Source organism: Microcaecilia unicolor, chromosome 1 (genome assembly GCF_901765095.1).
Source record: "Microcaecilia unicolor chromosome 1, aMicUni1.1, whole genome shotgun sequence".
Lineage (NCBI taxonomy): Eukaryota > Metazoa > Chordata > Amphibia > Gymnophiona > Siphonopidae > Microcaecilia > Microcaecilia unicolor.
This window is the reverse complement of record NC_044031.1, coordinates 20296726-20324324: the sequence shown is the minus strand read 5'-3', so window position 1 is coordinate 20324324 and position 27599 is coordinate 20296726. Positions and strand designations below refer to the sequence as shown.

The window sequence follows — 27599 nt, the reverse complement described above, 5'->3', positions numbered from 1 at the left end:
CACGCTCAAGTAATCTGGAGAGAAAAGGAGGGAGATGGGTCGGTAATTAAAGGGACAAGTAGGGTCAAGTGAAGGCTTCTTAAGGAGAGGTGTGACCACAGCATGTTTAAAGGCAGTAGGGACAGTTGCAGTGGAAAGTGAGAGGTTGAGAATGTGACAGATAAAAGGAATAAGAGCAGGTGAGATGGCATTAAGAAGGTGGGTGGGAATGGATCAGAGGAACAGGTGGTACATTTTAAGGAAGAAAGGAGAAGTGTAGTTTCCTCTAGTAACTTCAAAGGAGGAAAAGGAATGAGGGGAGGAGAGAGAGGGGAACCGACTAGTGGAGGGAGAGGTGGTGAGGTAGAGAATTCAAGGTTTATCTTTTGAACCTTGTCGTGAAAGAATTCAGCAAGGGCCTGAGGAGATAATGAAGGGGGAGTTGGGGGAGGGGGCACCTTGAGGAGAGAGTTCAATGTGGTGAAGAGAAGTCGAGGGTTAGAGCCAGAGAGTTGGTCAGTTGGATATAATAATCCTGTTTTGCGCATAAAAGAGCAGATTGGAAGGAGGTCAGCATGAACTTAAAGTGTAAGAAATCAGCAAGGGCCCGAGACTTCCACAGAGGCATTCGGCGGAGCGGGGTACAGGAACGTAGGTAGCAGATATTAGAAGTCAACCAGGTTGGGGTTTTGTACGCCTTATAGGGCGGGTCATCAAACGTGCAAGTGTGTCTAAGGCAGAGGATAGAGTATTGATGTAAGAAGAAACAGCCTCGTTGACAGACTTGGATGGTGCCACAGTAGAGAGGAGGTTTGAAACATGGGAGGATAGAGATGAAGGGTCAGTATCGTGAAGATTCCTAGATAAATTAGATAAGATAGGACGGGACTGGAGGGAGGAGATTTAAGTGTGAAAGTTATAAGATGGTGATCAGAGAGGGGAAGATCAGAGGCAAGGAAACTAGAGGGTGAACATTTGGAGAAGATGAGATCAAGACAGTGACCATTTTGATGAGTGGGGGAGGTGGAGCATAGTTGGAGATTAAAGGAGGATGTTAAAGCGAGTAACTTGGAATATAAGAGTTGGAAGATCATTAGCAGGAATATTAAAGTCACCAAGGATGAGAGGGGGAGGAAGGATCATGGAGAAGGCAAGCCAGGCATCAAAGTCACTGAGAAAGGATGAAAGGGACTTATCAGGGGGACGATAAATGACTGCTAGTCGAAGAGGCAGAGGAGAGAAAAGGTGGATAGAGTGGACTTCAAAGGAGGAAAAACAGTGAGATGAGGTGGAAGAAGGGGTTGAAATCTGGAGGAGGGAGAGAGAAGTAGTCCAGCACCGCCCCCGCGACCAGCAGGCGGGAGGAGTATGTGAAAAAAGATAACCGCCATGGCAGAGGGCTGCGACTGAAGCAGAGTCATCAGGGCAGAGCCAGGTTTCTGTTATGGCGAGCAGATGGAGGTGACGCGAGATAAAGAGGTCCTGGATATAGGGAGTTTGTTACAGATAGAGCGGGCATTCCATAGGGCGCAAGAAAAGGGCAGAGAAGAGGAGGGAGTAGAGGAATAGAGATGAGGTTAGAGAGGTCGCGGTGAGATCTGTAGAGTTGGGATAATAGTTGGTGAGGAGGGCCAGGATTGGGATTGATGTCGCCGGCTGAGAGTAAGAGAAGGAGTAAAAGAGAGCGGAGGAGAGTAGAGAGTGTGGCCATGAAGGCGAGAGGTATTTAGGTGGAATGGGGAAGGCAGAATGGAGGGAAGAAAGAGACGGAGATTAAAAGCCAAGAGGGAGGAAGAGGGTAGGAGAGAAGGTGAGGTGATGAAGTCGATGGATGGGCAGTGAGTTCCTGTAGCAGAGAGAGGTAGGGGGTGAGGGAAAAGATGAGGAAGGGACAGGGCTAGGAAGAGAATGTGAATAGGGGCCAAAATGACTGAGGTACTTTAGCAACTGGGAAGAAGATTAGATGTAAGAGAAAAATGCCCCGCGCGGCACCTAGAACGGAGGAGTGGACCTGGGTGCCACCCCGGAGAAGGCTGTAAGGATATGCAGATGAGCTGCAAGTCCTCCACAGCACCTGAAAGGCAGCCGGTGTGGGAGCTGGGCACCTCTCAGCTGAGGAAAGGCTTACCAGGGGTTAGGCCAAAGCCAGCATTCCTCCCCCTGAGGGTCGCCTGATCCTAGCCAAAAGCACTGGAAACTTTGTGCACTTGGAGCGAGGGCCCTGGGAAGATCGGGGTGGACCTGGAGTCCCCGGATACAGCTGTGAGGAAATGCAGAAGGGCTGCAAGTCCTCCATAGCACCTGGTAGAAGCACTGGGCACCTAGAGCGGAGGCCCTGAGTGGATCGGAGTGGACCTGGTGTCACCCTGGAGAAGGCTGTAAGGATATGCAGATGAGCTGCAAGTCCTCCACAGCACCTGAAAGGCAGCCGGTGGTAGAGCTGGGCACCTTTCAGCATCTATTGCCAGATCTATCATTGTGTTACTGTCTCAGAAATATTTCCTTTCTTACCCAAGTTTCTGTTTCCCCTCTAGGGCATCTTAGTTTCCATGTACAAACTCGTCAAAGATGTGATAGCTGAAGGTAAAATCTGCTTCATATTTTAGATACATTAATAGTTTATAATCAGAATGAATAATCTCATGCATATGCATTTCAGGCTGAAATCAAGCCTGGCTGTGTTCAGTTGAATCTGATTATCAATAAAATTTGCAACAGGTTGATTGACTAACTAAGTTTACCAAGCAGTGGTAAAAGGGGCCCTGTAGTGGTGTCCGGCCCCCTTTTATTGCCGCCCGATAGAAGGGTTTTTTTCCCAGAAGGAAATGGCCATGTGGTAAGTTAAACACTTGCAGTGCTGTCATTTCCTGGGGGAGCCCTTTCCGCCTCCTGCAGGAGATGGAGCGGAACTCCAAAGGGAGCCCGGTGGTAGAGCCCAATTGGCATGTGGCAAGCCGTGGTAGGCTTGCCGTGCCTTTGTAAAAGGGCCCCTAACAGCAGATACTTTTTCATATGGGTACTACTCTGGATAGAAAACAGTATACACAAAAAGCATACAGAAGAAAAAAGCACAACTGGGCCTTCAAGACCAAGACAACAGGAGTCCTTTATTAAGATCAGACCCGACATGGGCCGTGTTACGGCGCAAACAGCACCTGTCTCAGGGGTCCAAGTTTAATATCAAGAGGCGCAGGTAGGGAGATTTGAGAAACTCCCGTAGAACGCCGTCGGTCAGAATCCATACCTACTGAGCTCCCTACCTGCGCCTCTTGATATTAAACTTGGTCCCCTCAGGCGGCGATGTTGTGCCGCAACACGGCCGTGTCGGGTCTGATCTTAATAAAGGACTCCTGTTGTCTCAGTCTTGAGGGCCCAGTAGTGCTTTTTTCCTCTCTGTACTACTCTGGATGTTGCATAACTTTATTCCTTAAGAGGGTCTTTAGCTTGCGGTAAAAATCAGATGACGGTAAATGCTGAGACACTCATTATATTCCTATGGGCATCTTAGCGTTTACCACCAGCTGATTTTTACCACAAGCTAAAAATGCTAGAGTGGATTTGTAAACCACCCCTAAATAAATTAATAATTTTAAAACTGTGAGGTCCTTAGATTAAACACTAGCATGTACCTAATGCAGCAAAACATGGAGTACTATGGATGCACTCAAGCGTCCTGCAGTAACTCTGAAATCTGTGCAAGCTAAAAAAAAGTTTCTTTTTGGTGGGTGGGGGGGGGGGAGTCGGGGCAGAAAATGGGAATTCCTGCACTAACTATAACATGCTAACTGGTTGGTGCACAGATGAAACAGGAGCCCTTATTGCGTATAAAATGGGTCGTGTATAATTGTAAAAAATGGCCATGGCCATTAATGCAAAAAAAATAGAAAAAAAGCCATTTTTGTGGCTACGATAAAAATGACCTTAGTATGTTTAGGGTTTCCTTTGTCTAAATTACAGAAAATTGTATTAAGATTGTCCAATAATATAGGTATCATATCATCTTACTTTTTTTTATTACGTTTAAGCTCAGTAGTAGTAGAATCCATTCAGGGGAAATCAGGAGGGGGTCAATACTTTTCACATCACTGGACATTAACAGCCTGCAATCAGAATGAGTAATCTTGTGCTGAAAGAGTAACAAACATCAAATACAAACCAACTGACCCCTTCCAGTCTGCCCAGTGATATTCTTTTCCTCTTGTTTTCTACTACTTTGGGTTGATCACATTTATAAACCAACATTTGCTTCCCCCTCCTCTCAATTCTTCCCCACCACTGACCTCTGGAATAATTTTACTGAAATCTTACTTCAGCATTGACAGGATGTGACAGTTGTGTTCCATGAGCCTCCCAGTTCCACCTGTAACATTTTGCAGTTTGGGTCAGTCCTGTGGTTCAGTGCCAACCCCATGTACACCAAGTGGGAGGATTCAGGAGAGACCTGAGCCTATTTTCTGACAGTGTGGGTCTAGAAACACTGCAGAGGGGGCACTAACTGTCCCCTGAGGAAAGGAGTGGGACACAGAAATGTCTCTCACAGCATTAAATACTGGCAGTGTCCTCCCTTAGAGCTGGAGCCCTTTACTTTCATTATATCAGAGAACAGACATGAGAGCAGTCCTTATTAAAAAGGAAACATGAGCAATAAGATAACAAAATCCTCACTGGCTACACTAGTATAATACAGGGCTAAATTAAAAACTCTCTCTTGATCTTCAAGGCCCTTAAAAGAAATGGGCCAGAATACTTGAAGAACAGGATCTCCTTCTAGGTACCTCCAAGGTTACTAAAGTCCTTCCAAGGAATATCCCTAACCTCACCCTCTCCAAAGGATGCACCAAACAAGCCTTCTCCAGAGTAGCCCCTCAGAAAGGTTATCTCTGCTTCAGGAAGCAGGTGAAAGCTTGGCTCTTCTCCAAGCCTTTAAACGCAAGCAGCATGTAACTAGCTAGTCAGACACACAAGGACTGACACCAACTGCACATACTGTAGCAAGACTTGTTTACTACAGGGCACCTTTTATAAATCCACGTGCACTCTTTGTGTAAGTTAATCACCCTTATCTTTTACCTAAACTCATTACTCTATCTTCTGTCTCTATGTTGAACCACGACTACCTCCTGTGCTGTTTAAATGTTTTAATCTGTATTGTGCTGGCATTGTAAATGACTAAGAAGCGTATTTTCAAAGCAGTTAGACTTACAAAGTTACACAGTAAACGAAGGAACTTTAAGTGCTTTGAAAATGAGCCCCACAGTATGCTATAAAGTGCAGCTCTTTGAACATTTTTTACTGCTGTAATTGCTTATCTCCTCTGTCCAGGTTATTCTTGCTGTACAGTGCCTTGGGTGAATTTATTCAAAAAGGCAATAAATAAATAATGCATTAAATGTTAATAAACAGGTACAGTCACAGTTAATGAGCAGCCAATCAGAATCCCTCTTCTGTACAATCACAGCAAATTAGCAGCCAATTAGAATCCTTCTACTGTACAGTCACAGCTAATGAGCAGCCAATGAAAGTCTTTTTATACTACAGTTATCAATAGAAATCAAACAAAATAAAACATGGAAAAGAAATAAGATGATACCTTTTTTATCGGACAACTTAATACAATTCTTGATAAGAGTGGACTAACACTATACTACAGTTAGAACTCTCCAGTAATCCGGATAATTCCATGATGCAATCATAACTAATGAGCAGCTAATTAATGTGCCCTGGAGGTGCCTTTACAGTACCTCCCTGTTTAATGTTGCTTATAATGATCCCATCAGATGAATCTTTTATTTTTCTGTTAAAGATTGATTCTCTTTTGTAGTTCTTGGTTCTATTCGGTGATCGAGGAGCTTTTTGGCACAGACTCTCCACGGATGACTGAAGAGAGCTGAATCCTGTCTGCTCCTTTCTGTTCAGCATAGGGATCTTCCTCCATTTCTGCTGGCATTTCTGCTAGACACTTCTCATGATTCTGCTGTCCCTTGTATCACTTCCTCAATAAAGTAAAAGCAGTGAAATTCCTGGTTCTCCTACTTTCTTCTCTTTTCCCAGGAGAAAAGAGCATCTTTCTAGAGTACATAAGATGTCATCTGTATATTTAATTTATTTATGTATTTTGTGAACTTAGCCTGCCTGCAAACCTAGGTGGGTTACATCCTTTAAAACATATACAATATGATTTAAAAAACACAACTTATTCATTTATTAGACTCTATTAACCACCTTGTGAGGTAGTGGGTGCTCCATGGCTGGATTCCCATAGGATCACTCCCTAACTGAGACTGAGAGTGAGTCGCCTTAGGGTAGGTGGAGTTAACACCTGCAGAGTCAGAGGGGCAGAGCTTAGGCAGGGAGGTGGTTAAATGCCCTGAAGTAGAATAGATCAGAGAGGCCTCAAGACAAGAGGTCTCCAAGAGAGAGAGGCCTGAGTCAAGAAGCCTCTACGAAGCAGGCCTGGGAGAGGATCTCTCAGCAGTGGCGGATTTAGGGTAGGTGCGCAACTCCTTAAACCCCTCTTGGCTCAGTCTTCACCCGGGCAATGACAGCGGCACTTATAGCCTGCCTGTAGCCTGCTCCGGGACTTTCTCGGTTCAAGGAGGAAGCCCCGGAACAGGCCGTGTATGAGTGCTGCTGCTCGGTTGAAGACCAAAGCCAAAACGATTTTAAGGCGGCGAGTGGGTGGGAGACAGAGACAAGCGTGGGGATGGAGATGGGGGTGGCAGCAGCAGCATGGCACAGGGGGCAGGGGAGATGCAGCCCTTGTAAAAAGTTCCTGACTATGCTACTGCCTGTTAGCAATGAGTCTATTTGATTACCAATATACCAGCTGTTGAGAAACTAGAACAAGCTGGTTTGCTGTTGATCTGAAGATGGAAAAACACATTAGCTTGCAGAAAAGACGGCTGATTGGAGATATGATAGAGGTATATAAAATACTGAGTGAAGTGGAACGGGTAGACGTGAATCACTTCTATACTCTTTCCAAAAATGCTAGGACTAGGGGGCACACAATGAAGCTACAAAGTAGTAAATTTAAAACGAATCAGAGAAAATATTTCTTCACCCAACGTTTAATTAAACTCTGGAATTCGTTGCCAGAGAATGTGGTAAAAGCAGTTAGCTTAATGGGGTTTATGTTTAAATTTGTTTATTAATTTTCATTAAATGCAAAGATATCATCAAATATAAGTCATTTTTCAAAGGAAATATATAAAGAGGCAAAGTTACATATTAGTTTAACAGTCCACAAACATTATGAGTGATTCAAGATAGTTTGAAAACCAATGGAAGTTGGAATAATTAAGAATAATACAACTTAAAATTAAGCAGGAGGTAACCCTTTAATAATACAACCTTTTCTTATATGAACTTAACCCTTATCGCCTTGTGCATTAAGGAAAGTACGTAATTGTTCTGGGTCATTCAAAGTCAATAAACACTTGCAAGGAAATCTCAATTGAAAGCTAGCCTAATAGCCAAAGAATCTTGTTTCATCTCTAGAAATTTCTCTCTTCTCTGTTGCGTCCAACGCGAAATATCTGGAAATATTGAGACCTTGCTACCTTTAAATTCCGGATGAATATTTTTAAAGTCTCAACAGAGCTTCTTTGTCTTGTAGAAATACAAATGAAGCAATCAGAGTAGCTCTAGACTCAATATTTTCTTTCGTCTGTTCCAAAAAATCTGTCAAGTGGTTCAGATGTGCTTTCTTGATTTATAGAAACGCTTTGTTGTAATTTTGGCATCACTTTCAAGTAATATATCTCTGCAAAGATGGAAGGGATTGGCCACTGTTGGAAACAGGATACTGGGCTTGATGGACCTTCGGTCTGTCCCAGTATGGCAACACTTAAGTACTTATGTACTTATAAGTCATTATTTTACTTCTAACTTCCAGGTACTGGGACTGAAGAACCAAGCTCCTGCAAAAAGGACAGGTTTATTCTGACCCCTAAATCCCATACTTCTCAAATTGGCTGGCTTAGGTACTGGGACTGAAGAACCAAGCTCCTGCAAAAAGGACAGGTTTTTATCTGACCCCTAAATCCCATACTTCTCAAATTGGCTGGCTTATGTACTGGGACTGAAGAACCAAGCTCCTGCAAAAAGGACAGGTTTATTCTGACCCCTAAATCCCATACTTCTCAAATTGGCTGGCTTAGGTACTGGACTGAAGAACCAAGCTCCTGCAAAAAGGACAGGTTTATTCTGACCCCTAAATCCCATACTTCTCAAATTGGCTGGCTTAGGTACTGGGACTGAAGAACCAAGCTCCTGCAAAAAGGACAGGTTTATTCTGACCCCTAAATCCCATACTTCTCAAATTGGCTGGCTTAGGTACTGGGACTGAAGAACCAAGCTCCTGCAAAAAGGACAGGTTTATTCTGACCCCTAAATCCCATACTTCTCAAATTGGCTGGCTTAGGTGAGAAAACTACCTGATATTTTGTCCTAAATTTTTAAGGCTTGTTGCTTAATCAATTTAATTAGCACTGGGAAACCTCTTCTGTCTTTCTTGCTTTCTTTCTGTTCCTGCCAAGCTCTGATAAAGGGAGGGGCATTTTTACATAGCTGAAACTGCTAGAATTATTGGCAATATCTAGATTTATTCAAAAGAAAGTTATTAATATCTAGGGTAGTTTTAAAAGTTTAATAAACTGTAAGGTCCTTGACCAGACACTACCATTTGGGTCCATTAAGCTACAGAATTCCCTTGATAGCAGCACTTAAGCTGACCCATTGGGACTTATAATCCCACCCACCCACCCCAGGGGTTTCTACACCTTTATAGACAAACCAAATCCTCATTAACTTTACTCCTCAGTCATACACAGGCAGTCTTGCAGGCTATTACTCCAACATAGTACACCTGTTCATACCCATTTCAACCAATCAGGATGACTTTTATTCTCTGCAATAATTGTGCTGCTTTAGTTTCAAGGCAAATCATCTGGAAACTTAAAGCTTGTCCTATCTGTCTTCAGATATCTACTTTAAACAAGAGCTCTATAAAGTAATGCAAGAATTAGATACAATTAAACCAACTTATAGGACTTTGCAGATCATAACTTCTCACCACTGCCTCAGAGAATAAAACCACAAAGGAACAGATGGCTCACAGTAGGCTCAGGCAGAATTAGTCATGTGACACAGAAGCATCCACCCGCACAAGTGTTGCCACTACAAAATTCTTTTGCTCCACTACAGCACTGTGATGTTCCTGAAACTAAAATTGAAGCAGAAAAAGCAAGGAAGAGGCAACAAAAAGAAGAGAAGGTACCCAAAGAGAAAAGACACTCACAATTCACTAAACCCAAAACACATACTAGGAAATGTAGTTGGAAAGCAATGACCACAAATGCTCACAGTCTAAGCAATAAAATTCATGACCTTCAAGCCCTGATGTTGGAGACTGACTTGGACATAGTTGCAGTCACAGAGACATGGCTCCATGGTTCCCATGAATGGGATGTAAACATACCAGGCTATAACCTTTTTAGGAAGGATAGGGAGGGACGTAAAGGTGGAGGAGTAGCTCTGTATGTGAGAGATGATATCGCAGCAACTGAAATGACAGGGAAGTGGGGAAAGGAAGAAGCGATATGGATCACCTTAGAAAGAGAGGATAGAACCTTGGTCCACGTGGGTGTTGTCTATAGACCCCCGACACATTTGGAAGAACTAGATAAAGATCTGATCGCTGATATTCAAAAGTTGGGGAAGAAAAGAGAGGTGCTGTTGTTGGGAGATTTTAATCTGCCGGATGTAGATTGGAAGGTTCCGTCTGCAAAATCAGAAAGAAGTAGAGAGATTGTGGATGCTTTCCAAAGTGCTCAGCTCAGACAAATGGTGAACGAACCCACGAGGGAGGGAGCCACGTTGGATCTGGTGCTCACGAATGGGGATAGTGTGTCAAATGTCCGAGTGGCTGCACACCTGGGAAACAGTGACCATCAACGGTTTGTTTTGATATAACGGCTCATGTGGATGGCAGCCACTCTAAACTCAAAGTCCTGGATTTCAAGCGAGCTGACTTTAACAAAATGGAAGAATACCTAAGGAAGGAGCTGAGGGGCTGGGAGGACATACGAGAAGTGGAAGGACAGTGGTCCAGGCTAAAAGAAGTAATAAACAGGGCCACAGACCTTTATGTAAGGAGGGTAAATAAAGCAAGAGAAAAAGGAAAACCGATATGGTTTTCAAAGCAAGTGGCTGAGAAAATAAAGGCTAAAGAGTTAGCGTTCCAGAAATACAAAAATCTCAAGTAGAGGAACACGGGGAGGAATACGGATGAAACTGAAAGAAGCCAAGAGAGAGGTACGTCTGGCGAAGGCGCAAGCGGAAGAACAAATGGCTAGAAATGTACGGAGGGGAGACAAAACTTCTTCAGGATATTAGTGAAAGGAGAAAGACTAAAAAGGGGATTGTAAGACTAAAAGATACAGCAAAACGCTATGTAGAAAATGATGAAGAAAAAGCCAATTTGCTAAATAGATACTTTTGTTCTGTTTTTACTGAAGAACATCCTGGGGAAGGACCGAGAGGGACTGGCAAAAGTACACCTGAAAATGAACTGGATAGAGCACCGTTCACGGAAGAGAGTGTATATGAACAACTTGGAAAGCTAAATGTGGACAAAGCCATGGGCCCGGACAGGATCCACCCCAGAATACTGAGGGAACCTCAGAGAGGTTCTGGCGGGTCCTCTTAAAGATTTGTTTAATAAATCCTTGGAGACGGGAGAGGTTCCGAGGGATTGGAGAACGGCGGAGGTGGTCCCTCTTCACAAAAGTGGGGATAGGGAAGAAGCTGGAAACTACAGGCAGGTAAGCCTCACTTCGGTTATTGGAAAGTAATGGAAGCCATGCTGAAGGAAAGGATAGTGAATTTCCTGGAAGCCAATAAGTTGCAAGATCCAAGACAACATGGTTTCACCAAAGGGAAGTCGTGCCAAACGAATCTCATTGAATTCTTTGACTGGGTGACGGGGAGAATTAAATCAAGGACGGGCTATGGACGTCATCTACTTAGATTTCAGCAAGGCTTTTGACACGGTTCCCCACAGGAGGCTCTGAATAAACTAGAAGGGCTGAAGATAGGACCCGAAGTGGTAAACTGGATTAGGAACTGGTTGACGGGCAGACGCCAGAGGGTGGTGGTAAATGGAGTTCGCTCGGAGGAGGGAAAGGTGAGTAGTGGAGTGCCTCAGGGATCGGTGCTGGGGCCCATTCTGTTCAATATATTTGGGAGTGACATTGCCGAAGAGTTACAAGGTAAAGTTTGCCTTTTTGCGGATGACACCAAGATTTGCAACAGAGTGGACACCCCGGAGGGAGTGGAAAACATGAAAAAAGATCTGAAGAAGCTGGAAAAATGGTCTAACGTTTGGCAATTAAAATTCAATGCGAAGAAATGCAAAGTGATGCACTTAGGGAGTAGAAATCCAAGGGAGGCGTATGTGTTAGGTGGGAGAGCCTGATAGACACGGACGGGGAGAGGGATCTTGGGGTGATAGTATCTGAGGACCTGAAGGCGATGAAACAGTGCGACAAGGCGGTGGCCGTAGCGAGAGGTTGCTAGGCTGTATAGAGAGAGGTGTGACCAGCAGAAAAAAGGAGGTTTTAATGCCCCTGTATAAGACGGTTGGTGAGGCCCCACCTGGAGTATTGTGTTCAGTTTTGGAGGCCGTACCTTGCGAAGGATGTTAAAAAAATGGAAGCGGTGCAAAGAAAAGCTACGAGGATGGTATGGGAGTTGCGTTCCAAGACGTATGAAGAGAGGCTTGCTGACCTGAACATGTATACTCTGGAGGAAAGGAGGAACAGGGGTGATATGATACAGACGTTCAAATATTGAAAGGTATTAATCCGCAAACGAATCTTTTCCGGAGATGGGAAGGCAGTAGTAGAACGAGGAGGACATGAAATGAGATTGAAGGGGGGCAGACTCAGGAAAGATGTCAGGAAGTATTTCTTCACGGAGAGGGTGGTGAACGCTTGGAATGCCCTCCCGCGGGAGGTGGTGGAGATGAAAACGGTAACGGAATTCAAGCATGCGTGGGACAGGCATAAAGGAATCCTGTGCAGAAGGAATGGATCCACAGAAGCTTAACTGAAATTGGGTGGCAGGGGGAAGAGGGGTTGGTGGTTGAGAGGCTAGGATGGGGGAGGGCAGACTTTTTATACGGGGTCTGTGCCGGAGCCGGTGATGGGAGGAGGGACTGGTGGATGGGAGATGGGAAATACTTTTGCACAGATTTATACGGCTGTGCCCTGAAAAAGACAGGTACAAATCAGGGTAAGGTATACACATATGAGTTTATCGTGGGCAGACTAGATGGACCGTGCAGGTCTTTTTCTGCCGTCATCTACTATGTTACTATGTTATTATTATTATTACATTACATTTGTATCCCACATTATCCCACCTTTTTGCAGGCTCAATGTGGCTTACAATTCATCGTGGATACAGGAAATAGAAAAGAATGTACATTTGGTTTTACAGCAAGTTTTGGGTGCATGATGGTGAAATACATAATACTGGAAACAGAAAAGACATCACACACAGAACAAGAGACCCTCATCTAATACAGAATAAGAAACCACAAATTAAACATGGCACAGCGTAGACAAAAACTACATGGAAATATCATGAAATGCAGACTCTATATGCAGAAGCGTAGCCAGGTTGAGGGCGTGGGGGGGAGCAGAGAGCGGACTGCCGACAGAGCCGGTGTGTATTTTGAACACGACAGATCACGTGAAAAATAGGCGCTGGTGCTTTCGGAAGTCCATTTGGGGGAATGGCCGCTCCCCTGTTGACCCACCTAGCTACGCCTCTGTCTATACACTGTGCAATCCTAGGAAAAGGGAAAGTTTCCTCCTATACTGTGAAAAATACAACACAAAGGAGGCACATTATTTCCCAAAGCTGACATTTCATTCCCTAAAAATGTCACCAGTTTCTCTCCTTTCCCAGCTTTGTCATCCCCCTGTCCCTCATTTCCATCCTCCTCAGACTCACCACTCCCATGACATCATCCTCCTTCTGCTGGCCCATTCCCTCACCAACCCTAGCTCCTTCCCTGTCACTCAACTGCTCCTACCATCCAGCCCTTTTCTTGCCACCTATCCAGCTTCCCATTCTCCCATTTTCACCTCCTCTCATAGGAGTCACTTATCTAAATGATTGGGGGTGCTCAACTCAGCACAAATTATCAAGTCCATAAAAAGAAATTAAAGTATGGTGGGTTGTAACAGAAGTGGTCAGGGTGTCTTTAAATGTAGAGCACAGCAGGTGGTGCACATACAGGGAAGACATATGGGTAAAAGAAATGATAGGGGAACCACTGTAAGTCCCACCAGCGTCTCTTCCTCTCCAACCCCAACTCATTGCCTCAGTTTACTACCCTACTCCCAGTCCATCTTCACCACATTCACGCTATGCCTTCCAGTGCACCCTGGCCCATCTGTACCTTCTCTACCTAACCTGCACACATCATACAATTTTTCTTCTCTCAGACCATCCCTACTTCTTTTTCAATCCCTCCCTGCCTTAATGTTTTCTTCCTCCTCATCTTACAATAAGAAGATGTTTTCTTCCTCCTCGTGCTCTTATTGTTTTCCCCTCACTTCTTTTTCCCAGTGTATAGCTTGACGTGTTTTGGGGTAGGGTGCTTAATTCCCCCCTCCCTTATCTACTGCACTCTCCACTTCCTCCTGACCTAACCTGACCTGCCTTGCCCCCTACTAATTCCTCCTCCCCATTAAGTTCCTTGGGTCAGAACCTCTCTCCTGCAGGCTAGACTCACCCATCTTTCATACCTCCTAAGCAGATTCATCTCATGTTTCAAATATTTTATCCCCTTCCTTCCTCCAATCCCCCTTCCCAGAGCATCTCTATTCCCTGACACCACTCACATCTCCCCATCCCCTGGAACTCACAGACTGAATTACAATAGCAGTTCCACCTCCAGAAAGGCCCTGTGAGCTGCTCCACCACCTGCATGCACAAACCTTGGAAGCTCAGCAATCCGTTGCTCTACAGCCTCCAGAACCACATTTACATATGGTGCTTCCTGTCCTCAATCTGAAAATCCCAAAGATTACATGCTGAGTAGGAAATCGGTGAGCCCAAAGGCAAGAATTCATATCAACCTACTATGCGCCAGCCCACCTGCTAAAGCTCTAGCGGCCATAGAGGTTGGCTTGGGAAGCTACGTTAGCTCTAAATTTAGGCAAACCTGCCTTCTGCAAAAATGGAAATTCTCACTTCATGTGGTGGTAACAGCTTTGGGACAATGTCCCCTCCTTTATTAGTGGTGACTCCAGCACAACATCCCTCTTTCTCTCTCCTTTTACCAAACATCCTCTTCTTTCTCCTCCATTCTCTGCCTAGCACAATTATTCCCCCCCCCCCCCCACACACACACACTTCCATATTTCCCTGGCCCACATGAAGTGGAAGGATATTGGGGTGACACATCACTACAGCACACAGGTCATATACCCCAAGAGCTAGCTTACAGCAGAGCTGTGCTGGGAGTGAGAATGGAAAGCAAGGTTTAGGAACTGAGCCAAGAGAGAAACTAAACTAAGAAACACATGTAGTTTGAGGGTATTTGAATGTGGACAAATGCAAAGTAATGCACAATTTGAAGAATAATCTCAATCAGTTACCTGATTCTAGGGTCTACCTTACAAGTCAGCACTCATGGAAAAGATATTAGTGTCATAGTTGACAGTACGCTGAAATCTTCTGCCCAGTGTGCAAAGGTGGCCAAAAAAAAGCAAACAGGATGCTAGGAATTATTAGGAAAGGGATGCAAAATAAGACCAATATTATAATGTCTCTGTATCGCTCCATGGTGCGACCTCACCTTGAGTATTGTGTTCAATTCTGGTCGCAATATCTCAAAATAGATATAGTAGAATCAGAAAAGTTTCAAAGATCGACCAAAATGATAAAGATTGAACTCCTTCCATGTAAGGAAAGGCTAAAGAGGTTAGAGTTCTTCAACTTGGAAAAGAGACAGCTGAGGGGGGGGGGGGGGGTATGATTGAGGTCTATAAAATCCTGAGAGGTATAGATAGGTAAAAGTGAATCAAATTTTCACTCATTCAAAAGTACAAAACCATGGGACATTCGAAATTACATACAAATACTTTTAAAACAAATAGGAGGAAATAGCCTTTCACTGAAAGTATAGTGAAGCTCTGGAACTCACTGCTGGAGGATGTGGTAACAGCAGTTAGTGTATCTGGGTTTAAAAAAGGTTTGGGCAAGTTCTTGGAGGAAAAGTCCATAGTCTTGGGAGAAGCCACTGCTTATTGGTAGCATGGAATGTAGCTACTAATTGGGTTTCTGTCAGGTACTTGTGACCTGTAGAGGATGAGAAGCAGAGGGATGAAAAATACTTTCCAAATTTGTACTTTGTTACTAAGTACAGCTTAAATGTAACTAGTTACAAGTAAAAATATTGCCCCCCCAAAAAACAACAGTAACTCAGTTACAAATAAAAGTACTGTCAAAACAAAGTATAAGTACTTTGTTACTACCCGTCTATTGGCCACACAATGTTAGCTCTGGAGAGGTGGAGGGAAGGAACTATCCAGGTTCCTTTCTGTTGTGATAAACACAGTGACTGCCCTACCCTAAGGAGGCCGCCAGAGGGCGCTCTCCTACCGAAAGTCTGGAAAATGCCTTGATCTGGTCACTAGAGGGAGCCAAAAGGGGTACACCAGTGTAATGAGCGGAAGGGACAGCTAGGGGGTGCTCATAGTATAGGACCTGCCCTTCCCTGAAGAAGCCACCAGGGGGAACTCTCAGAATAGGAGATGGAAAGTTAGAGAGAGTTCTGGGCTGGGACCTTTCTGGAACCAGGGGGAGGGGCCTAAAGAGGTGGGGAGGATAATTAGCCACCCTGTAAAGAGCGCCCTCCAAGACAAGAGGGAGAAGAGATGGAGGACCTGAAGCCAGCTGGAGAGGGGGGGGGGGGGGGACCTGGAATAAATGGAGCCTGAGGTCAGAGTGAGAAAGTAAAGGAAGAGACCTGCTGGGGGATAACTTCTGGAAGCAGAGAGAGAAGGTTTCCTCAAAAACCCAGGAGGTAATCACCTGATTGTGGACATGTTATTAATGACACTGTGTATTATGTGACGTTGACTAACAGCCGTGGGGTGGAGGATAGGACTGTAGAGTTAGAGTGAAGAAAGTCCTATCCAGTGGAGCAGAAACAAGTTGGAGGATAAGCTTGAAAGAACTTGTTCCCCACAAGACAGGAACTAATAAAGTGGATTTGCATTCAATGTAGAGTGAATTTGCATATTTGTGAAAGCAGAGGAACCAGGGCTATATTCCTCAAAGCAGGTGTCAAGGGGCCCTGCCGGAGTACCAGAAGTGTGACCGGTTACCAGAGGGTATAGCAGGGAAGGATTCACAGAAGCAGTGATAACTGGGGGAACCAACACCCTGAGTGAAGGAGGAGCCCCAGTCCTTGAGGATAGGTGTACAAGCAGCCATAGAGGAGACCGGTTAGAATTCTTCTCTGAAGGCCAAGTGCTGGTAAGTGGAGAATATATGAGTCTGGACAGGAGCCACTAGAGGGCCTCAGCACACATGAGAGACTCCTAGGGGTTTACACTGTTTATTTGGAACGTCACATATCACAAATGTTGAAGCTCAAAACCATGTTGTGAGGGAGTTAGAAGCAGTGTTGCCAAGTGGGTGGTTTTACTGCCCAATTGGGCGGTTTTCCACGACCCGCCGCGGGAAATTTTTGCCTGTGGCGGGTTGCGGTTTTTTGGGCTTGTTTTGGGTCTTTTGGGCAGTTTTTTAAGTGGTTTGTTTTTTTGCCGTGGGGGGCGGGGTTAGTGATGTTCTGGGTGGGTGGGGCTGATGATGGGGAGGCGGGGCCAATGACGGTGGGGGCAGGGTTGATGGGGGTGGGGGTGATGACGCGGGGGTGGGGGTGTCAGGGGCGGGGTTTGACTTTGGGCTGGTTTGGGTGGGGAAAAAATTTTCCACCTGGCAACCCTGGTTAGAAGGAAAGAGCATTTTGTGGTGCCAGGTGTGGTCTGTGACTGCTGTGAGCTTTACTATCTCCTGGGTCTGTGTATAAACCTGGGGATACAGCAGGGTCTCTGTATGTTGTCCAGCAGATGTGCACAAACCTGTTTCAAATATATGTCCACACCCAGGGGGAATTCTGTGACTGGGTGCCAATGCAGCGCACTGAGTGCAAATTCTATTATGTCATCTGTGCACCAAGATGTGTGGCACTTTAGGATGGTATCCTGTCTGGCCAGGAGGGCGGGGCTCAAGGGAAGAGCAGGAAGTCAAAAGCCCTCTGGCAGAACAGGATGGGAAGGTTCTGAGCAAGGATCTTCCCAGAGTGTGTTGGCTGGGCCGCAGTACCTGTGGGGAGTCCCAGGGAACAGACAAGTGGCCCTAGCTCAGAGGTTTGTCAGAATACTGCCAAGGTAAAAGGTTGTCTTTGTGAGGACCCTGGGCTGGAACCAGGCCTGAATTTATATGTGAGTAATCTGAACTGTGTTGAAGAAGCCTGATGAGACAGAACTGTTATGAGATGTGGAATTAAATGTCAGTGTGGTTGCTGCCCAGATTAAGCCTGAGTCTGTTGCAGGAACAGATTGTGGTATTTTGCTTGATCAACAGTAAAGCTTTCCTTTTGATTTACACTGCACCGTGACTGCGTTTGTGAGGACTCTATGCCTGTCCACCAGCCACGCTGCCTCAATCATGAATATCAATGAGATTGTGACTTCTGATTCAGGCGATTCTGCCAGAACATGGACTCACATCAAGTGGATATATAACGCACAGCACAAGTATCGGTGTTTCAGATTATTTTATTTCAGATATACAATAAATTGTTAGACTTGAGCTTTGTGGACCAGCCTTTTGTTTGAGATCCAGGCTTTCTTTTCAGATCCCTGTTTTTCTTTTTTCATCTTCTTGCCCATAGGGAATTGGTTATTTTCTTTTTTTATGGATCCTTTGTAGAGAAAGATGTAAACCATCATTACAGTATAGAATCTCGTTTTTCATCTATTGCCCCAACCACCTATTAGTCCTGGGGGAATTCTGTATAACTGTACAATGCAGAATTTGTGCAGAATTACCCACCCTCACCATCTGATTAGAATTCTGTGTAAGAAGCTAAAGGCTCAGAGGCGTGGTTTGGCACAGTTCAGCTTTCCTCCCTTCCTCCTATGCTCCCTGCTTACCACAATCAAGCGAAGGAGGCACATGGCTCCATAATCGGGCTGCTTCCTCCTTCTCTGCCACCTTGGTCCCAGCTATTCTTTAAGCTGTATGGCTGTACAGATGCCCACACAGCTCAAAGAAACAGTTGAGTCCAGCATGTCAGAAAAGAAGGAAGCAGCCTGATGTGAAGCTGTGCACCTGTAAGGCCTAGACCCCTGCCTCTACAGCTCCATACTATAGATGTGCATGGATAGCACTTCAGTATAGCTGAACTTTTGTCTCAGTATTTGGCAAGGCCTGCAACTCAGCAGGAAGGGCCTGCAACCCACTTTGGCTGGTGCATGAGGTGGGCAATCATTGTGAAAGGAACCTCTTGTTCAGAGACAAGAACTTCTGGTCAAGTCAATCCCAGCCGCTTCGAAGACTGGGTTCTAGGCACAAAATGTCACAAGACTGTTTGGAGCCCTGAGTTCCAAGAACTGCATCTTTGTTGACATCTTGAGATTTTTCTAAACAAAACATCCAGATCAGAACAAATAATTTATCTTCTCTCCGAAGATAGTACCTTTATCAGAACAATATAAAAAGGCATATCCAGAGAGCCAAGAGTTACCTGGTGCTGTCATCAGATCCTAAGCTGACATAATCTCGTGGTCTCATCAGCTCCCCGGAACTCCTCATTTCTTCATTGTTGGAACACTTCAGATGGTGCCTGGCCAGCGTAACCACCATCCCAAGGGGAGCCGAGACTTTTTTCACCGTCAGGTGTATAAATGAGCTCTGTTTTGCTAATGGATAATAAGCAGGTGCTCCAATATTGTGGTCACTTGCCACTCTGTGCGGGCCCCAGTCACCTATGCTTAAAGTATTGGTTGTCAAGTCTCCACCATGTCAACCATATAAGCAGGCATGCATGATGGAGTCTTGATGATAACCACATCTTATCCCCAAGACAGTATTGAACAATACAGATGGACAAATTTCAGTGAGGATATCTTGTTTCTTGATGGGTTCATCTTAACTGTTGTTGCAATCTGCCTTGGGAAGCCTGGTGTTATAAAGATGGAATATATTGAAATTAAATGGAAGTAAAATTAAACTCTTTTCATTAGGGCACATGGGATCACATCTGCATCTGTTTTGTAGAAGTTTACATTTTAGATGCTCAAATGGATTATTCTGTTTTTAACATGTTTTAGGTACAAGTGGTTAAATATTATGTTTAATGCAGATCTCTTATGTTTAAACATAACTAAATGGGCTATAAGCCCCTAATGCAGTCCATTGGTTTTCTTATATTTGGTTCTTTTGATGACTGTGCCATATCTGGTCGATAATAAAACAAGCTCATTGTGAACACTATCTTCCCTAAAAGGTTGTTTTGTGGCTGTACATGAGGAATTATGATATTGTACATATAAGTGTGTGTTTTTGTTCCTAGTCATATATCCAAAAGTGGAGGAGTGGCCTAGTGGTTAGAGTGGTGGACTTTGGTCCTGGGGAACTGGGTTCGGTTCCCACTTCAGGCACAGGCAGCTCCTTGTGACTCTGGGCAAGTCACTTAACCCTCCATTGCCCCATGTAAGCCGCATTGAGCCTGCCATGAGTGGGAAAGCGCAGGGTACAAATGTAACAAAAAAAAATACAGTGAGACAGAATAATAGAATTCAGTTATATCATGGGACTATGTAGATGGATAGGTCTGAAACATTTAACAAAGTTGAGATTAGCATATGGCATTTAAAAGTCTGTCCTTTAATGATGCCACATGTTCAGAAATAATAGCTATAAGTATAGGCCGTTATTCAAACATTATCACATGCAAGAACAGGCATCCATACTTGTTCTGTCCTCCGACAGCCTCGCACTAGTTTATAACGTGATCCTAAAATGTGTGTAATGCCTTTACTGTTATTCTCAGTCCCAAGGACTATCATTGCTGCAGCTTCCCCACTGGAAAAATACATGAGCAATGCACTGTGGGTAATGTAGTTCACAGGCAGTGCAACCACACTTGTTTGGCTGTGTAAGAACTGCTATCACTGGTTGTGAGGCTGCTCAGACCTTCTCTCTCTCCCTCTCTCTCTGCCAAGCTTGGCTCTTTTGTCTTCCTGCTCAGTCTTACTATTCTGTCCACAGAGGTCAGCCAGGTATGACCTTTCCCTCCTATCTCTAGGACTACCCCTTGCTATCCGATAGCAGGCTCTGTCCCCATTGGTCTCTATCTGCTCCTCCCTGTGTGAAGCCCCAACACTTCTTTGTCCTTTCAGCCATGAGGGCCTTCTTCCTCCATTACAGCCAGGGACATGGAGCCAACACCATCACGCTCCAGACAGCTCTGTCCTGATCAAACTCCCTGTAACGAACCTGGATTTTTTACCCTGTAAATATCTTCTTCCAAATGAGATATTGCACATTGCAGTCACCCAGCTTTGGACTATTTCTACCTGTTCAACTATCTTCTCCTCCCCCTGCAATACAACTACCTCTCTTCAGATCTCCACCTCCCACAGCCTCCAGATTAAGAAGTCTCTGTATCCTGAACATCTATCTGTGAGTAAATTATCTGTGATTTATTCAATAAAAGAGACTTTATAAAATAAGAGACTTCAGGTGATTGCTGCGCCAGGGTTATGCTCCATGATATTGGGGCTTCTATTTACCAAACTCCAAGAGTCATGACAATACTCACATTTCAATTGTAAGCAACAAATTCTACAGAGTACATCCAAAATTTAATTTTTGTCTTCTCATTTCCATCTTCCAGAATTCCAGACAGCAGATGTCAGATCAGCAGGCCTGAAAGCACTCCAAAATAAGTAAACTCAGAAACAACACAGTTTATACCTAATTATTCAACCACCCTTAGGATTCACCTTTGGATTTAAAAAGCAAAACCACATGCATGTATGGTCTGGATAAATGAATTATAACAAGCAAAGTTTAAGCAAATTCCCATAATATGTGGTAGCAATAATGAAACAATAATGGAATATTCACATAGCAATCAGGCCTGAGCTAACAGATTTATTTTCCACTGAACATAATTAACTTTGTATGAACTCGGCGGCTAATAGTGTGCTGAACTAGACAATGTTGACACATTTAGACTAATGCTGGATGGAACTTCTGCATGAAGGAAGCCCTTCCCTCATTATTCAAAACCTCTCTGTGAAATAGTAGTAATAAAAAAAGACAAGTGCATTTTTATAATATACCACTTCAACTCTCGGCGGCCTTTTTGAATCGGCGCCGAGATCACCAACAGGAAGGATGCATGCAGGGCAGCGCTCTGGGTAGGAAAGAGGGGGCGGGTTGTGTGGTGGGGGCGGGGCATGTGTTCTCCTTTTTGGGGGACAAAATATGGTAACCCTATCTATTGGTCTCTTTGGGGCAGGAATAAACCTCACTCATTTTTGCCCTGTGTGCAACTCCAGTGGAAATGGCTGCCAAGACGTCCTGTGGCAGTCTCAGCAGCCATTTCCATTGGAGCAGCACACAGCAGGAATGAGTGGGGTTTGGTTCTGCCCCCAAAGACACCATTAGACTGGGGAGGGACTAGTGGTGTCAGGCGTGGGGAGGTGGCTGGGGGGCAGGGGAGTGTTTCAGTTTCAGCTAAAAATGCACAGGCATTTTCGGCCGAAACCCAAGCTGAAATTTGGTTGACTACTATTCCACAGGTACCCAAGTCACTGTGGACATTCTGTCACCATGCTACCCTCCAAGGCAACACCCAGATTGCACTATGCGCTATTTTATAAGGTAGTACATAACAGTGGCGTAGCCAAGGGTGGGCTTGGGTGGGCCCAGGCCCACCCATCTTGGGCTCAGGCCCACCTAGTACCAGCATAACTATAATGTGGCTGGCAGGGATCCCCAAGCCCCACCATCCGAAAACTCCCAACAACTGTCCCTCCTGCATACCTTGTAAATAGCAGATCTTCGCCTGCAGTGAGCAGTGACTGATGCATACTGCTTGCACCGGCCCCATAGCCTTCGCTCTGATGTATTCTTGCCTAGGCGGAAACAGGAAGTTGCATCAGAGGGAAGGGTATGGAGCCAACATCAGCTGTGTGTATTAGTTGCTGCCTGTTGCCGGTGAAAATCTGCTATTTAAAAGGTATGTAGGAGAGGGAGGATATTTGAGAGACCGTATGGCATGCAGGTGAGAGGAGAGACCACATCATCTGTGGGATGAGGCGGGGTTCTTCTGCCCACCCATCTTGGGCCCAGGCCCACCCAAAATTGGGTGTCTGGCTACGCCCCTGCTACATAAGTGCTATTGCTTGTGACAGCTAGGGGGTGTACACATGGGTGGAGCTAAATTTATAGACCTATGAGTTAATAAGATTATTCAGTGGATTAAGTAACATACAAAGAAAAAAGTGGCAACAGAGAGTCTCCGTGAAGGTATTCCTCACTAGATCTTTATGTTAGGAATGACAAACTACTCATCGCCATATTTCAGAATGAGTGTGGTCTACCACATTTTCATTGTGAACTTGATATATCGATCAACCCAGAGCTTACTTTGCATCCTTGAAGTCAATTTATAAACCAAGGATGTGGGCTGCTATCAAAGTCAGTCAATTCTATACTGAGCATTGGGCATGATGGCTTTATTCAGTATTAGCTGGTCTTTCGTTCCATATGCTCCCTTTGTGTTGCCCTTCTGCATTATTTGCCTTGATGTTATTGTAATTGATATGATCATATATTCTGTCAGCATCTACTGTGGTGAACAGCTTGTAAGTTGTGCTTAGAGAAGTTATTGGTCTGTAATTCTTAGAAACATGACTTGGATCTCCCTTTGGAAGAACTGTTCTTCCTATTAGCCACTGCAGTGTTAGGTCTGGCTGCTTGAAGTTGGTCAGGTCTTGGTGGAGTGATGTTAACTGTTTGAGGCAAACCCCAAAATTCGATCACTCCATCTGAGTCAAGGCTCTTTCAGCCTGGGGCTCTTTTTAACCTGCTTTCCAACTCATCTGTTGTTACTTCAGCTCATTTCTTTGGTTTGATGTTTGCTTTATTCAAATTTCCCCATATGCAGGGTATCTATTCTGCTTCTTAATTATGCTAGATGTTCATTCAGAAGAACCAAATCTCCGCAAAACTATAATGAAGCAAAACAGCGAAGATGACTCAAAAGCGATGGACGACGTTTCAGAAAAAGAAAACTGTTTATTAGGGATGATGGAGATTTGACACAGCTGTGTTTTGGCCAACTAGGCCTGCGTCAGGAGTCTATTACAGAAAATCATAATAAGATAATAAATAATACAAATTATATAAGCTCAGCTTAAAATATAAAAGCTTAAAAACATAATATTATAAAATATATATATATAAATATAAAAACAAACTTTGACACAGTTAAACAGTTGTAAAATAAGATTGTACAAAGAACCTCCTATGGGATATGTAATCAAATCTTAATAAAACATAAGAATATAAAGGTAAATAAAATCATCCATTGGAGATATGTAGGGCCCTATTTACTAAGGTGCGTTAGCATTTTTAACGCACCTACAATTAGTGTTTGCGCTAACCATGTTGGCGCCTGTAGGGATATTGTAGGTGCGTACATGGTTAATGCGCGTTAAAGACGTTAACGTACCTATAACGCGGCTTACTAAACAGGGCTCCTAGTGAGAAATGTTGGATTAAAATATAATATAACAAAAGAGAGGGAACGAAGTACAAACTAAAGTCCAAACAAAAAAAACCAGCACCACGGGCCTTTAAAAATGGAACACAGTTCTTTAATGAATGAGCCTTGACAAAAAGACCCCACACGGGCCGTGTTTCGGTGACTAGCACCTGCGTCAGGGGTCTACATAGAATACAAAACATAGAAATAATATATTTTTAAATTTTTTTTAACATATAATGAATAAAACCAAAGATTAATATTTAGACTCATCAAGCATACATATATAAGCCTATATAAACACCTACAGCATTTAATATTTTAACATTGCATTTAATATTTTAACATTCTCATATATTATTATATAGTAATTTGAAAATAAATGGATAATTAATCAAAACAAAATGGTAACTCACCACAGTGATGACGTGGAAAACTTGGGGAATAACTCGAATATATTCCTCTACAATATATTATTCCTTACTTTTGGACAAAAAAAATTTTCATATATTAATATTATGTGTTTAAAACGCTTATTTTAATTATTTATAATATATTTTATAAAAAGGTCATATTATATAATACTGGCTATAACTAAATTTCATATTCATAAAAGCTTAAACTAACAGGTCAAAAATAATTTTTAAAAACATTTTAAAATGTACAATAAATTTCAAACATTACACTGATAATATCATAAACCTTCAAAAACATTCAAATCAGCACAGAAATGAATAAATATATACATCTTCAAATATAAAAAAGCCAAAACTATAATATCTAGTGGCATTACTTGACCTTATTTAAAAAAACAACAACATTTTGTCACTATTCAAAACGCCATTTGCATAATTGATTGCAATTGGCAGATAACAAGATGAATAACAAATTCAAAAGTATTTTATTCATTGACTAAAGTAGCATTAGCAGTTACAGATAAAATTGGTATATAGCAAAACAAGTGTACCCAGAGCTCCAAACAATAAATAAGTGAATAAAAGCCCTGTTAACCTTTTGTCACTATTCAAGATGCCATTTGTATAATTAATTGTGATTGGCAGATAACAAAATAAATGCAAATTTTAAAGGTATTTTGTCACTAGCTAAAATACCATTAGCAGTTACAAATAAAATTTACATAATTAATTGTAATTGGCAGATAACGAAACAAATATACCCAGAGCTCCAAAAGATAATAGAAGCCCTGTTAATGCTATAATCAAACATATAAATTGCGAGTGACCGTACTCACCGCAAATGCGCAGTAGAGACCGAACATTCAAGGAGCAACACTCCAAACCCCGCCTCCACCAGCAGCTCCTGTACCGAACGTAATGCAGCCAATAGGGAGGGAAGGAGGGGGCGTGGAAAACGGAAGAGGACGTAATGCAGCCAATAGGGAGGGAAGGAGGGGGCGTGGAAATCGGAGGAGGACATAATGCAGCCAATAGGGAGGGGAGGGGGCGTGGAAAATGAAGGAGGATGTAATGCAGCCAATAGGGAGGGGAGGAGGGGGCGTGGAAATCGGAGGAGGACATAATGCAGCCAATAGGGAGGGGAGTGGGCATGGAAAACGAAGGAGGACGTAATGCAGCCAATAAGGAGGGAAGGAGGGGGCGTGGAAATTGGAGGAGGACGTAATGCAGCCAATAGGGAGGGGAGGGGGCGTGGAAAACGGAGGAAGATGTAATGCAGCCAATAGGGAGGGGGCGTGGAAATCGGAGGAGGACGTAATGCAGCCAATATGGAGGGGAGGGGGCGTGGAAATTGAAGGAGGACGTAATGCAGCCAATAGGGAGGGAAGGAGGGGGCGTGGACATCAATGGGGGAGGGAGGGAGGATGGAGAAGAGAACCACCATGTACAAGGGCACAGCAGGAACGACGAAGTGGCCAAGGCAACTAAAAAAACCCACAGCAGAAACCAAGCAGGGATCAAAAATCGTTCTGGGGCCAACAGAAAAAGGTAAACAGGTGCATTCACTCACAGCACACACACACACACACACACACACACACACACACACACACACAAGTCCTGCTTTGCAGCATGAAGCAAAGACATAGCTGTCCCGCCCCTTTGGCTCGCTGAACAGCAGGAGTCAGCAGAAGGGGCGGAACAACAACATGTATGCGGGGAGGGGGGAAGAGGGGAGGGAGACCGGCACACGACTGAAAAATGAGCCTGCGTTTCAAACTGCTCTAACAACTGCCTAAAAGGAGACACTGAACCTCCACTGCCACACAGCTCCAACAACTGACTACAAGGAGACACTGAACCTCCACTGCCACACAGGAGACACTGAACCTCCACTGCCTCACAGCTCCAACAACTGACTACAAGGAGACACTGAACCTCCACTGCCACACAGCTCCAACAACTGACTACAAGGAGACACTGAACCTCCACTGCCACACAGCTCCAACAACTGACTACAAGGAGACACTGAACCTCCACTGCTACACAGCTCCAACAACTGACTACAAGGAGACACTGAACCTCCACTGCCACACAGCTCCAACAACTGACTACAAGGAGACACTGAACCTCCACTGCCACACAGCTCCACCAACTGACTACAAGGAGACACTGAACCTCCACTGCCACAAAGCTCCAACAACTGACTACAAGGAGACACTGAACCTCCACTGCCACACAGCTCCAACAACTGACTACAAGGAGACACTGAACCTCCACTGCCACACAGCTCCAACAACTAACTACAAGGAGACACTGAACCTCCACTGCCACACAGGAGACACTGAACCTCCACTGCCACACAGCTCCAACAACTGCCTACAAGGAGACACTGAACCTCCACTTTCACACAGCTGCAACAACTGACTACAAGGAGACACTGAACCTCCACTGACACACAGCTCCAACAACTGACTACAGGGAGACACTGAACCTCCACTGACACACAGCTCCAACAACTGACTACAAGGAGACACTGAACCTCCACTGACACACAGCTCCAACAACTGACTAGAAGGAGACACTGAACCTCCACTGCCACACAGCTCCAACAGCTGACTACAAGGAGACACTGAACCTCTACTGAGACAGGGAGTACTAACAGCTCACAAGCACTCTCTCTCACTCACTCACACACTCTCTCTCATTCACTCACTCACACACACACACAGAGACACCCAAGCACACACACACTAGCTGCTCACTCTCACACTCACTGTCTCTTTGGGAGGGCAGGGAACAGAGGACTGTGGCTTGACATGGGGTGAGGGAAGAGGACAGAGGAGGGTTGCTGGACATGGGGGGAGGACAGGGGACAGAGCAGACTTGCTACACATGGAGGTGAAATTAAAAAAACTCGCCCGTTTTAACGGGCTTAACGGCTAGTATATATATATATATACACATACATACACATATATATGTTTCTCACATCAGCATTCATTTAATAAAATGTCTTCAATATTTCTTTTAGAACATAGCAAAAATGATTTTCATAAGCAATAAAATACTGACTTTCATTTTAACTCGTGTCAAAAGAAAAAAATCTGTATACCTCAAACTGTATTGCCAAACAGAAGGGTTTCAATAAGTATAACAAACCATAATGCCACAGACATTACCAAGAGGATTGTGCAATTGATAAAATTTGTCAAATCATGAGGCAGCAAATATTATAGTGCCTAACTTAGAAACTTCCTACAATTTATTTACCCCCACGTCTCATATGGTAAAAGCTACAAAGCACCAAGGCACTTTCACTTTCT

The 27599-nt window shown here is 44.1% G+C and overlaps 2 long non-coding RNA genes across 3 annotated transcripts in view; one reads left to right on the top strand and one right to left on the bottom strand.

Moving 5' to 3' along the window:
• The window catches only part of LOC115463965, a 59925-nt gene that overhangs the window by 5371 nt on the left and 26955 nt on the right, over nt 1-27599 (bottom strand). The window lies entirely within an intron of this gene.
• LOC115464008 lies at nt 2513-5996 on the top strand. Its single transcript, XR_003941230.1, has 2 exons — nt 2513-2562; nt 5801-5996. It is a non-coding gene; the product is annotated as an uncharacterized LOC115464008 (long non-coding RNA).